Genomic DNA, 11,192 nt, shown 5'->3' on the forward strand with positions numbered 1-11,192 from the left:
CTCCCAGGGAAGTTTCTACTCTTCAGTCTGAACTGTAAGGCTTTGTGAAGTGAAAGAAACAAAGTGCCCGGGTGCAGGGGCTCTTCCCTCTCAGCACGGTTGGCTTTGGCCCAGGGGAGCTTGCAGACACTCTTGCAGGAGAGAGGGGCCTAATAGACAGCTGTCTGGACAGTTTCTGGACCCTCCTTCCAAGCCATGCCTTGAGATGGTGAAATTTTTGACTTCAAACAATTCACAAACCAGCCACAAAAGCCATTTCAGCAAGGAAGAGACGTGAGATAGGTGTTTGTAGCTTAATGTATGATTTCATCTCCAGATGATGTCCAGAAACCAAGGACCCTCTGAGCAAAACCCTTATTCCTGGAGAGTGAAAATACTATTGAACTCATTCTGGGTCCCTTCTCTTTCCTCCCTTCTCTGGATTAGGTTTCCAGCCTTGACCAGTTTTCTAGCCGGTCTTTTCCCCCCATCTCAACTGCCTCCAAATAAGGAAAATATCACCTTATTTTCCCTTCCTGGATGGCATCACCGACTTGATGGACATGAGTTTGCACAAGCTCTGGGAGTTGGTGATGGACAGGGAGGCCTGACATGCTGCTGCCCATGGGGTTGCAAAGAGTTGCACATGACTGAGTGACTGAACTGACTGACTAAACTGAGGTTGACTTTGCCCTCAGTGACTTGGTAGATTCGTCTCTGCCCTGGAAACCATTGCCACTGCAAACATTACCACTTCCTTGTTCTTCCCAGTCTCCTGCAGGAACACCTGCTCACAGCTCCCTGCCTCAACCACCCTGTCCTTGCTGAACTCTTGGGACATTATTCCCAGGCTCTCCTCACCCTGCCTTCTCCCTTCAGAGTGGGACAGAGGTAGGGCTGTCCACGTTGGTCAAGAGAGGAAAGACAAAGTTCAACTTGGGATAAATACTGCAGCTCCTGGAATCACACACCTGCATCAGTTAGGCTACCAGATGGGAAGATGGGAGGTAGAATCTGCACTTAGGGACCTTCTCTCTCCTTGCTGAGAGAGCAGCAAGACCCAATTATAAATAATTGGGAGGCCTACCCAGCCTCACGAGTTGCTGTCCCAGGGCTTACATCTCTGCCTTGTCGTACTGCCTGATTGAACCTCATCTGCTGGCCTCTTCAGGTCTAAGGTCGTTTCTCTTACCGACCCAGGTTCTTCCTCTCCTTCCACATCCATGTGATTGTATGACGAGCCTCTGCAGGGATCATTCCACCCTTTGTCCTGTCTTGCCTGCATCACACACTCAACTTCATCCCTAGGTGGCTCAGCAGTTTCTTTCTTATACACTTTGTCCCATCCTAGACCATCTCCTGCCTACTGTGTGCATGTCATGCCACTGTGATATATGCCAGGGCCAGCTGCATAGATCACAGAGTTGTCATTTGTATTCTTAACCATTATCTTCATTCAGCGTCCATAACTGCCCAAATCCAGCAAGCATGGGTAGGGGTGAGGGCAGGCGGCAAAAGAATCACTGGGTTGGTGTTGCCAAACTCCCTCCCCGGATCTTCCTTAGCACTCTCAAATTCCAGTGGTCCAGTCTCCTAGGCATAGATGGGGAAAGGGAAAAGGTGAAGTGAGAAGGCTTCATCATGTGGTTTGGGTCTCTTATAGCCATTCTAGATCTCTTCACCTCATCCCTAACCTTGTAATTAAGCAATTTATTTAAATGGGAGGCATCTTCTAGAAAATTTGGAGAAGGAAATGGCAACCCACTCCAATATTCTTGCCTGGAGAAGCCCATGGATGGAGGAGCCGGGTAGGCTACAGTCCACGGGGTTGCAAAGAGTCGGACACGGCTGAGCGACTTCACTTCCACTTTACTTCACTTTCTAGAAAATTACCATATTCAGAGACCTAATTGCCATTCTTCAGTGTGCTTTGGTGGAAGCTGAACATCAGTTGTCTGGTTAGTTGTCTTTTCCAGTTTTTCCTTTGAGTCCATACTAGGGGTCAATGACACCTGCTGCCTGGGGATGATACAGGGCATGAAAGATCCAGCAAATGTTCCAAGTGTTTCCCACTGCTGGGTACTTTTTGCTGCAAAGGCAATGCCACTCTCTGATTGCATGTGCTCAGGGAATCCAAAGACATGACCCAGTCCATCTGAGAGTTCTTGGATAGTATGATAGCACTCATCTCCTGTGCTACTCCCAAGAACATATTCATGGACCCCAAAGGTAACCACACTCTAACTGTATGTGGAAACTGTGAACATATGATACCTGGGAAGAGGAATTAAGAGTTGCAGGTGGAATTAAGGTTGCTTAGTTTGAGATGATGTGGGTTTGATCCTTGGTTCGGGAAGATACCCTACAGAAACAAATGGCAACCCATTCCAGTACTCTTGCCTGGAAATTCCATGGACACAGAAGACTGGCAGGCTACAGTCCATGGGGTTGCAAAGAGTCAGATACAATTGAGCACACATGGACACGGTTTGAAATGAGATTATCCTGGACTTTCCAGGTGGCCCTAATGTAATTGCAAAGATTCCTATAAGTGAAAGAGGGAGCCTGGAGCATCAGCATCAGAACCATGTGTGTGAGAAAGACTGGATCGGCCACTGCTGGCTTTGAAGATGGAAGAGGCTAGGAGTCAAGAGTGGGAGCAGCCTCTAGAAACTAGAGAAGGCAGAGAAAAGGGTTCTCCTTCAGAGCCTCCAGGAAGGAACACAGTCCTGCCAATAACTTGATGTCAGCCCAGCAAGACATACTTTGAATTTTCAAACTACAAATCTAAGATAGTAACTGTCTGTTGACTTAAGCCTCTAAATATGTGGCAATTTATTACAGCAGCAATAGAGAAAGAACACTTGTCTCCTGTAGCCAGTGCCCTGCAGTGCCCTCAAGAGACAGTAGGGGCCAACACAGTCTACTTGCTAGGCCCAGGCTGGTCTGGTAGCCCTAACTGTACACTCTAAAGTTCCCTTTGCTACTTCACTATGAAGCTGGCAGTCTGGGCACATTTTCCAGGCTTCCTTAGCCTCCTAGGCTGGAATCATTAAGCCTAGTTTTAGGGCTCAGTTCTGAAGATCAGCCCTGGGATTTCTTTGGAAGGAATGATGCTAAAGCTGAAACTCCAGTACTTTGGCCACCTCATGTGAAGAGTTGACTCACTGGAAAAGACTCTGATGCTGGGAGGGATTGGGGGCAGGAGGAGAAGGGGACAACAGAGGATGAGATGGCTGGATGGCCATGTGAGTCTGAGTGAACTCCGGGAGTTGGTGGACAGGGAGGCCTGGCATGCTGCAATTCATGGGGTTGCAAAGAGATGGACACGACTGAGCGACTGAACTCAACTCAACTCTGAACTGTTGGAGAAGGAGATGGCAACCCACTCCAGTATTCTTGCCTGGAGAATCCCATGGACGGAGGAGCCTGGTGGGCTACAGTCCATGGGGTCACAAAGAGTCAGACACAACTGAGTGACTTCACTTTCACTTTCTGAACTGTATATGGATGACCACGCCCTGTGTGACACTGTATCCATGGAGTTGTAGTCTTCACTTGGGCAGTGTAGATCAGCTTATTGATTCCACTGATGTTTATCTTTGGAGGGTCTCTACACGGGTTGTGAACAGGAGGTGTGGGTCTTGTACAATTTGCTGCCATAGTGTTAATCCCCACAGAGCCTGAGACTTGATGATCCGGTCGCCTCCGGCCAGGCACTAGACCACACCGTCAGTCCCATGCATTAATAAACAGACCTCAAGGTCCATTTGGGGGAGTGTTTTCAGGACAAGCACCACAGCCTGCACTCTAACCACTGAGCACAGTTCCTCTGCCCATGCAGTCTGAAACCATCTTCTAGGGATGGACAACAAAACAGCATACACTGGGTGGCTTAAACAACAGAAATTTATTTTCCCACAGTTCTAGAGGCTAAAGTCCAAGATCAAGTGTCAGTGAGTTTGGTTTCTTCTGAGGCCTCTGTCCTTGGCGTGCAGATGGCCTCCTTCCCATTGTGTCCTCATATGGCCTGTGTTGCACTTTCCTGGTGTTCCTGTGTGTCCAAATTTCCTCTTCTATTTTTTTTTAAATTTTTAATTTTTGAAGTTTTTATTTTATATTGAACTATAGTTGATTTACAATGCTGTGGTAGTTTCTCATGTACAACAAAGCGATTAAGTTATATATACGTATATATAACTCGTTGTATATATATATATTCTTTTTCTCATTTAAGTTATTGCAGACTATGGAGCAGAGTTCCTCGTGTTATACAGCAGGTCCTTGTTGGTTATCTACAATTTTCTCTTCTTATAAGGATACTAGGCAGACTGGATAAGGACCTACTCTAACAGCCTCACTTTAACTTAACCACGTCTTTAAAGCCCCTCTCTCCAAACACAATCTAATTCTGAGGTACTGGGGCTTAGGGGTTTCTGTTTTGTTTCGGCTGCACTGGATGGTTTGCAGGATCTTAGTGCTCTGACCAGGGATTGAACCTGGCCTTCAGCAATGAAAGCACAGAATCCTAACCACTGAACTGCCAGGGAATTCTGGGGGTTAGGGTTTTGATAGATGAATTTTAAGGGGACACAGTTCAGACCATAACAGTTTCCAAGAACGTTGGTTAGGTTACTGGTCCCAATTCACGCTGAGGTTAATATTTCCTCCCTGTGCACTCAAAACTGAACCATCTTACCTAAGGCAGTGTGCTGCCTTAGCCCTTACTGTCAGAATAACGTCTCCAGGTAATGGTACTGGACCCTGCTGGAGAGAGGTCAGCCTCTTCAGGTCTCGGTCCGCCCACCAGAGACAAGTTATGGGAGAGATTAGGTTGCCTAGCAGCAGCCCAGTGACACATTCTAATCTAAGTCACATGAAGGCAAATCGTCTCTGATCACCTGGATGCAGAGAGATGCTGGAGCCAGGGTTAGTGAGGTCTCCAGTGTATGAAGCTGCTCCAGTCTGCATAACAGGGCACTGGGCCACATTCAGTTTGTAGGGATCCACAGGAAGATATCAGTTACTAATGACTTTTTCACTAGCCACACAGGGTTATTATAAGGTGATAACACTTTTTAAACATCTCTGCCTCCATTAGCTTCTTGGTCTAGTGACATCCTGTCCTTCCCTGCCCCTCATCCCCCGGCCCCCAGCATCCTGTGTTGGTTCAGTCCTAAGAGTAGGCTGGGAAGCCTGCTGGAAACAAGACTGTGGACGTGTCCCACTACCACTTTTCCAGCCGTGGCACTTCCCCATTGGGAACCTCCTTTGTGGTCAGCAGCAGTATCAGTGACAGCCACTCAAGTGTGTATTATCCCAAAGGGCCCATTCGAGTTACAGTAGTCCACTGTCTAAGCTGAGAGTCTGTCCCAAATTCAATGGCAGTAGTTTTCCAGCCATGTCCCTGGGTATTTCCTGGCATCATAGACTTGTACTTCTGGGCCCAAAAGGATTGAAAAGATCTGGTGACCTTGGTTGCCATCAAGTCCCCAGCATACCTTGACCAGCACCAACAGCCCTCCTTAGGGAAGAGAGGAACTTGGCTTGTGCCCTAGTCTCATTTGTTCTTGAAGGGGTGACGTCTGGTCAGACAGGTGGTGTGAAGGCGTCAGACCAGCACCAGTGTGCACAGCGCAGGCCTCCGCAGGGTCTCTCAGCCCTCCTGGCCCTCCTGTTTGTCCACAGTAAACAGCACAGCTGGCCTGGCATCTTCACCTGCCACAGCCCAGATCTTTACATTTGTGGCCTTCTACTGGCCTGAGAGTGGGGATTTCCCTCACGGGCAAGTCCTCAATCTCCTGTCTGGGAACTCCCTGGTGTGAATGCTATGCCCACACTGTCCTACCGTCTGAATCTTCAACCCGTTTATCTCCTCTTTAGTCTGAAGGGCATTTACTTTGCCCTGTGTCAGGCATCTATTCTGCGGAGTTGGTTGCCCAGTTGTTAAAAGAGTTTTCTGGACTTAATTGTCTCTGATAATTGGTGCCAACTGAACAATCCAGTCAGACCCTGAGTGACTATCTCATCACCTGGGTTCTCATGGTTTCCATATAAATACAGTTACCTTAAGGAAATGTATAGGTTCCCCTTCTGTCACCACGGATGCTCATTAGACAAGGTAAGCTCGGGAGAGGGAGGCCACTGTTTCACTGTGGAGGTAAAGACCCACTGAGTGCACTAAACCATTCCATGTTCGTCCAAGGTCTTCCTCCGTGTTCACGTCATCAGCCAGGCAGGCTTCCACATCAGTCATCAGGCAACCACACGTTTTCTGCTTTTTCTCATTCCAACACAACTGGTATAGCTTCTTCCTTCACTACAGCTAAAGCACCAATCCCTCTAGTTTCACTGGGGGCTAGAGATTGAATGTTTGTGTCCCCCAAATCCATATATTGAAACCTAATTCCCAAGTGATGTATTTGGAGGAGGAATCTTTAGGCAGTGATTAGGTCATGGAGTGAAGTCCTCATAAATGCGATTAGTATCATTATAAAAGAAATCCTTTCATCTGACGGGAGGACACAGTGGAAGACATCCATCTATGAACCAGAAAGCAGGTCCTCACCAGACACAAAATCTCTAGGCAACTTGATCTTGGACTTCCCAGCCACAGAAAATTTCTATGGTTTACAAGGCATGCACTCTATGGTACTGAACTGTTATAGTAGCCCCAGCTAAGACACTGGGCTTTTGTCCAAACCTCATGTTCCTCCTCTTCCACTCTTTGTAAGAGCAGACCACAGGACCGTTCTGCAAAACTGACTGCACATGGCCACCAGGGAGTATTTTATATCAGGGTACCCCTATAGGTGGGAGGAAGCACTTTTGCTTTCCCAGGGAGCGGATGGGTGAACAGCAACTATACTATATTTTTCTTAGTGTTATAGGATCCTCTAACCATGGGCAACAGTCAAGTGCCACTTTTCTCCTGTCATCAAATGCTTCAGTAACCAGGGTGCCACCATCTGAGAATCCTGATCCACAGCTGCCTTCTTCCAAAAGGGCACTGTGGTCTTATCAACCTCCAGGGGAAGAAGGATTAAAAAATTCCAGGCAGCCAGCCTGTCACTGGCTACAATGACAAGATGGGCCCAAGCCCCATGTGGTATGGCTTCTATAGTGAGTTGCATCGTGTCCCCACAAAAGATATGCCCACCCCAAACCTTAGAATGTGATCTTAACTGAAATAAGGATCTTTGAAGAGGATCACAAGATCATCCTAGATGAGGGGGTCCCTAAATCCAGGGAGGATTATCTTTATTAGACACAAGGACAGAGACGCAGAGAAGACCATGTTGGCAGAGATTGGAGGGATCTGTCTTCAAGCCAAGGAGGGCCAATGATTGCTACTAACCACCAGAAGCTAGAAGAGAGACATGAGATACATGTTCCTAAGGGCCTCTGGAAGAAATAGACCTGGTGACAGCCTGATCTGACTTCTTGTTCTAAGGCATCAGTTCTGGGGTAACTTGTTACAGGAAACTAATATGGCCTCATTTACAGCAAGATGAATAGGCCAGGACTTCTCTGGCGTACCAGTGGTTAAGAATTCACCTGCAAAAGCACAGGACACAAGTTGGATCCCTGGTCCAGGAGGATCCCACAGGCTGTAGGGAAACTAAGCCCGTGCGCCACAACTACCGAGACCACGTTCTAGAAACCAGGAGCCGCAACTGCTGAAGCCCGCACGCCCTCAGTCAGTTCCCTCAGTCATGTCTGACTTTGCGACCCCATGGACTACAGCACGCCAGGCCTCCCTGTCCATCACCAACTCACAGAGCTTGCTCAAACTCAGGTCCATCAAGTCGGTGATGCCATCCAACCATCTCATCCTCTGTCGTCCCCTTCTCCTCCTGCCTTCAATCTTTCCCAGCATCAGGGTCTTTTACAATGAGTCCGTTCTTCATATCAGGTGGCCAAAGTATTGGAGCTTCAGCTTCAGCATCAGTCCTTCCAATGAATATTCAGGACTGATTTCCTTTAGGATGGACTGGTTGGCTCTCCTTGCAGTCCCAGGGACTCTCAAGAGCCTTCTCCAACACCACAGTTCAAAAGCATCAATTCTTTGATGCTCAGCTTTCTTTATGGTCCACCTCTCACATCCATACATGACTACTGGAAAAACTATAGTTTTGACTAGAGGACTTTTGTTGGCAAAATGATGTCTCTGTTTTTTAATATGCTCTCTAGGTTGGTTATAGCTTTTCTTCCAAGGAGCAAGCGTCTTTTAATTTAATGGCTGCAGTCACTATCTGCAGTGATTTTGGAGCCCAAGAAAAGAGTCTGTCACTGTTTCCATTGTTTCCCCACCTATTTGCGACGAAGTAATGGGACCAGATGCCATGATCTTTGTTTTTTGAATGTTGAGTTTTAACCCAGCTTTTTCCCTCTCCTCTTTCTCTTTCATCAAGAGGCTCTTTAGTTCCTCTTCACTTTCTGCCGTAACGGTGGTGTCATCTGCATATCTGAGGTTATTGATATTTCTCCCAGCTCATGATTGATATTTATTCCAGCTCATGATTCATCCAGTCCAGTGTTTCACATGATGTACTCTGCATATAAGTTAAATAAGCAATGTGACAGGATACAGCCTTGACGAACTCCCTTCCCAATTTGGAACCAAATTGTTGTTCCATGTTGCATTGTTCCATGTCCATTTCTAACTGTTGCTTCTTGACCTGCATACAGATTTCTCACGAGACAGATAAGGTAGTCTGGTACTCCCATCTCTTGAAGAATTTTCCACAGCTCGTTGTGATCCACCCACATAGTCAGTGAAACAGAAGTAGATGCTTTTCTGGAATTGTCTTACTTTTTCTATGATCCAGTGGACGTTGGCAATTTGATCTCTGGTTCTTTTGCCTTTTCTAAATCCAGCTTGAGAGTCTCGGGGCGGCGGCAGCGGCGGGAGCTGTGGGATCGGTAGGAGGGCTGCTGGGCACGCTCACTGGGCTTCCTCCGCCTACAGGTCGGGAAAGGGCGTTTCAGCTGCTGCTGGAGAGCGTGTTTCCAAGGAAGGCGAGGAAACCCGTCCGGAACCGAAAATGCCGAAACCGATCAATGTCCGAGTGACCACCATGGATGCGGAGCTGGAGTTCGCCATCCAGCCAAACACCACAGGAAAGCAGCTTTTTGATCAGGTGGTTAAGACCATCGGCCTTAGGGAAGTGTGGTACTTTGGCCTCCAGTATGTGGATAACAAAGGATTTCCTACGTGGTTGAAACTTGATAAAAAGGTGTCTGCCCAGGAGGTCAGGAAGGAGAGCTCGCTGCAGTTCAAGTTCCGGGCCAAGTTCTACCCCGAGGACGTGGCTGAGGAGCTCATCCAGGACATCACGCAGAAGCTCTTCTTCCTGCAAGTGAAGGAGGGCATCCTCAGCGACGAGATCTACTGCCCGCCTGAGACCGCCGTGCTCCTGGGCTCCTACACTGTGCAGGCCAAGTTCGGCGACTACAACAAGGAGCTGCACAAGGCCGGGTACCTCGGCTCCGAGCGGCTCATCCCCCAGAGAGTCATGGACCAGCACAAGCTCACCAGGGACCAGTGGGAGGACCGCATCCAGGTGTGGCACGCCGAGCACCGCGGGATGCTCAAAGACAGCGCCATGCTGGAATACCTGAAGATCGCCCAGGACCTGGAAATGTACGGGATCAACTATTTTGAGATAAAAAATAAGGAACAGACCTTTGGCTCGGCGTTGATGCCCTTGGACTAAATATCTATGAGAAAGACGATAAGTTGACCCCGAAGATCGGCTTCCCCTGGAGCGAGATCAGGAACATCTCTTTCAATGACAAGAAGTTTGTCATCAAGCCCATCGACAAGAAGGCTCCCGACTTCGTGTTCTATGCCCCCCCGCCTGCGGATCAACAAGCGGATCCTGCAGCTCTGCATGGGGAACCATGAGCTGTACATGCGCGGCCGGAAGCCTGACACCATTGAGGTGCAGCAGATGAAGGCCCAGGCCCGGGAGGAGAAGCACCAGAAGCAGCTGGAGCGGCAGCAGTTGGAAACCGAGAAAAAGAGGGGAGAAACCGTGGAGAGAGAAAAAGAGCAGATGATGCGTGAGAAGGAGGAGCTGATGCTCAGGCAGGCTTCAGGACTACGAGGAAAAAACCAGGAAGGCTGAGAAAGAGCTCTCTGACCAGATCCAGAGAGCGCTGAAGCTGGAGGAGGAGAGGAAGCGGGCCCAGGAGGAGGCGGGGCGCCTGGAGGCTGACCGCCTGGCCGCGCTGCGCGCCAAGGAGGAGCTGGAGAGGCAGGCAGCGGACCAGATCAAGAGCCAGGAGCAGCTGGCCACGGAGCTCGCCGAGTATACTGCCAAGATCGCCTTCCTGGGGGAGGCGCGGCGGCGCAAGGAGAACCAGGTGGAGGAGTGGCAGCTCCGGGCCAAGGAAGCCCAGGATGACCTGGTGAAGACCCGGGAGGAGCTGCACCTGGTGATGACCGCGCCGCCGCCACCGCCGGTGTACGAGCCGGTGAACTACCACGTGCATGAGGGCCGGCAGGAGGAGGGCACGGAGCTGAGTGCCGAGCTGTCCAGCGAGGGCATCCTGGACGACCGCAACGAGAAGCGCATCACCGAGGCCGAGAAGAACGAGCGGGTGCAGCGGCAGCTGATGACTCTGACCAATGAGCTGCCCAGGCCAGAGACAAGAACGAGCGTACCCACAACGACATCATCCACAACGAGAACATGAGGCAAGGCCGGGACAAGAACAAGACGCTGCGACAGATCCGGCAAGGCAACACCAAGCAGCGCATCGATGAGTTCGAGGCCATGTGAGCGGCCGATCCTCGGCTCTGCGCAGCGGCCGGCCCACACCGCCCTGCGCCGCCCCCAGCCCTCCGGCCGCCACTCTCTCCCTGCTCCGGGTGCTTCACCAAGAGAGCAGTTGCTTCAGTGGGAATGTTCTGGGGCTGGGACTGGCAGCAGTTTCCCTGGTTTATTTTTCCCAATTGTATCATAGTGCCAAACAGGCCTGATTTCTTTTTATTTTTATTGAATCACTTCCGTTTTTGTTTTGTTTTTTGCTTGGAGCAGGACGAAATCAATTAAGGAAAGATGCCTGTAAAGTTTGAAATAACTAACTCCTCCATGCTGGCATGTGTGATACGAGATTCAGTATAATTAAAACCACATCGTGGCTTATATTCTGTGCCATACTTTTTTTCTATCTGAAATTAGCCGAAATTGATTTTCCTCTTG

General features: G+C 49.2%; 1 pseudogene; it reads left to right on the forward strand.

Moving 5' to 3' along the window:
- The first annotated feature begins 8,895 nt into the window (after positions 1-8,895).
- On the forward strand, positions 8,896-11,135 carry LOC106990106 (ezrin-like; annotated as a pseudogene).
- Positions 11,136-11,192: the final 57 nt, after the last annotated feature.

This window comes from Ovis aries, chromosome 11 (genome assembly GCF_016772045.2).
Source record: "Ovis aries strain OAR_USU_Benz2616 breed Rambouillet chromosome 11, ARS-UI_Ramb_v3.0, whole genome shotgun sequence".
Taxonomy (NCBI): domain Eukaryota; kingdom Metazoa; phylum Chordata; class Mammalia; order Artiodactyla; family Bovidae; genus Ovis; species Ovis aries.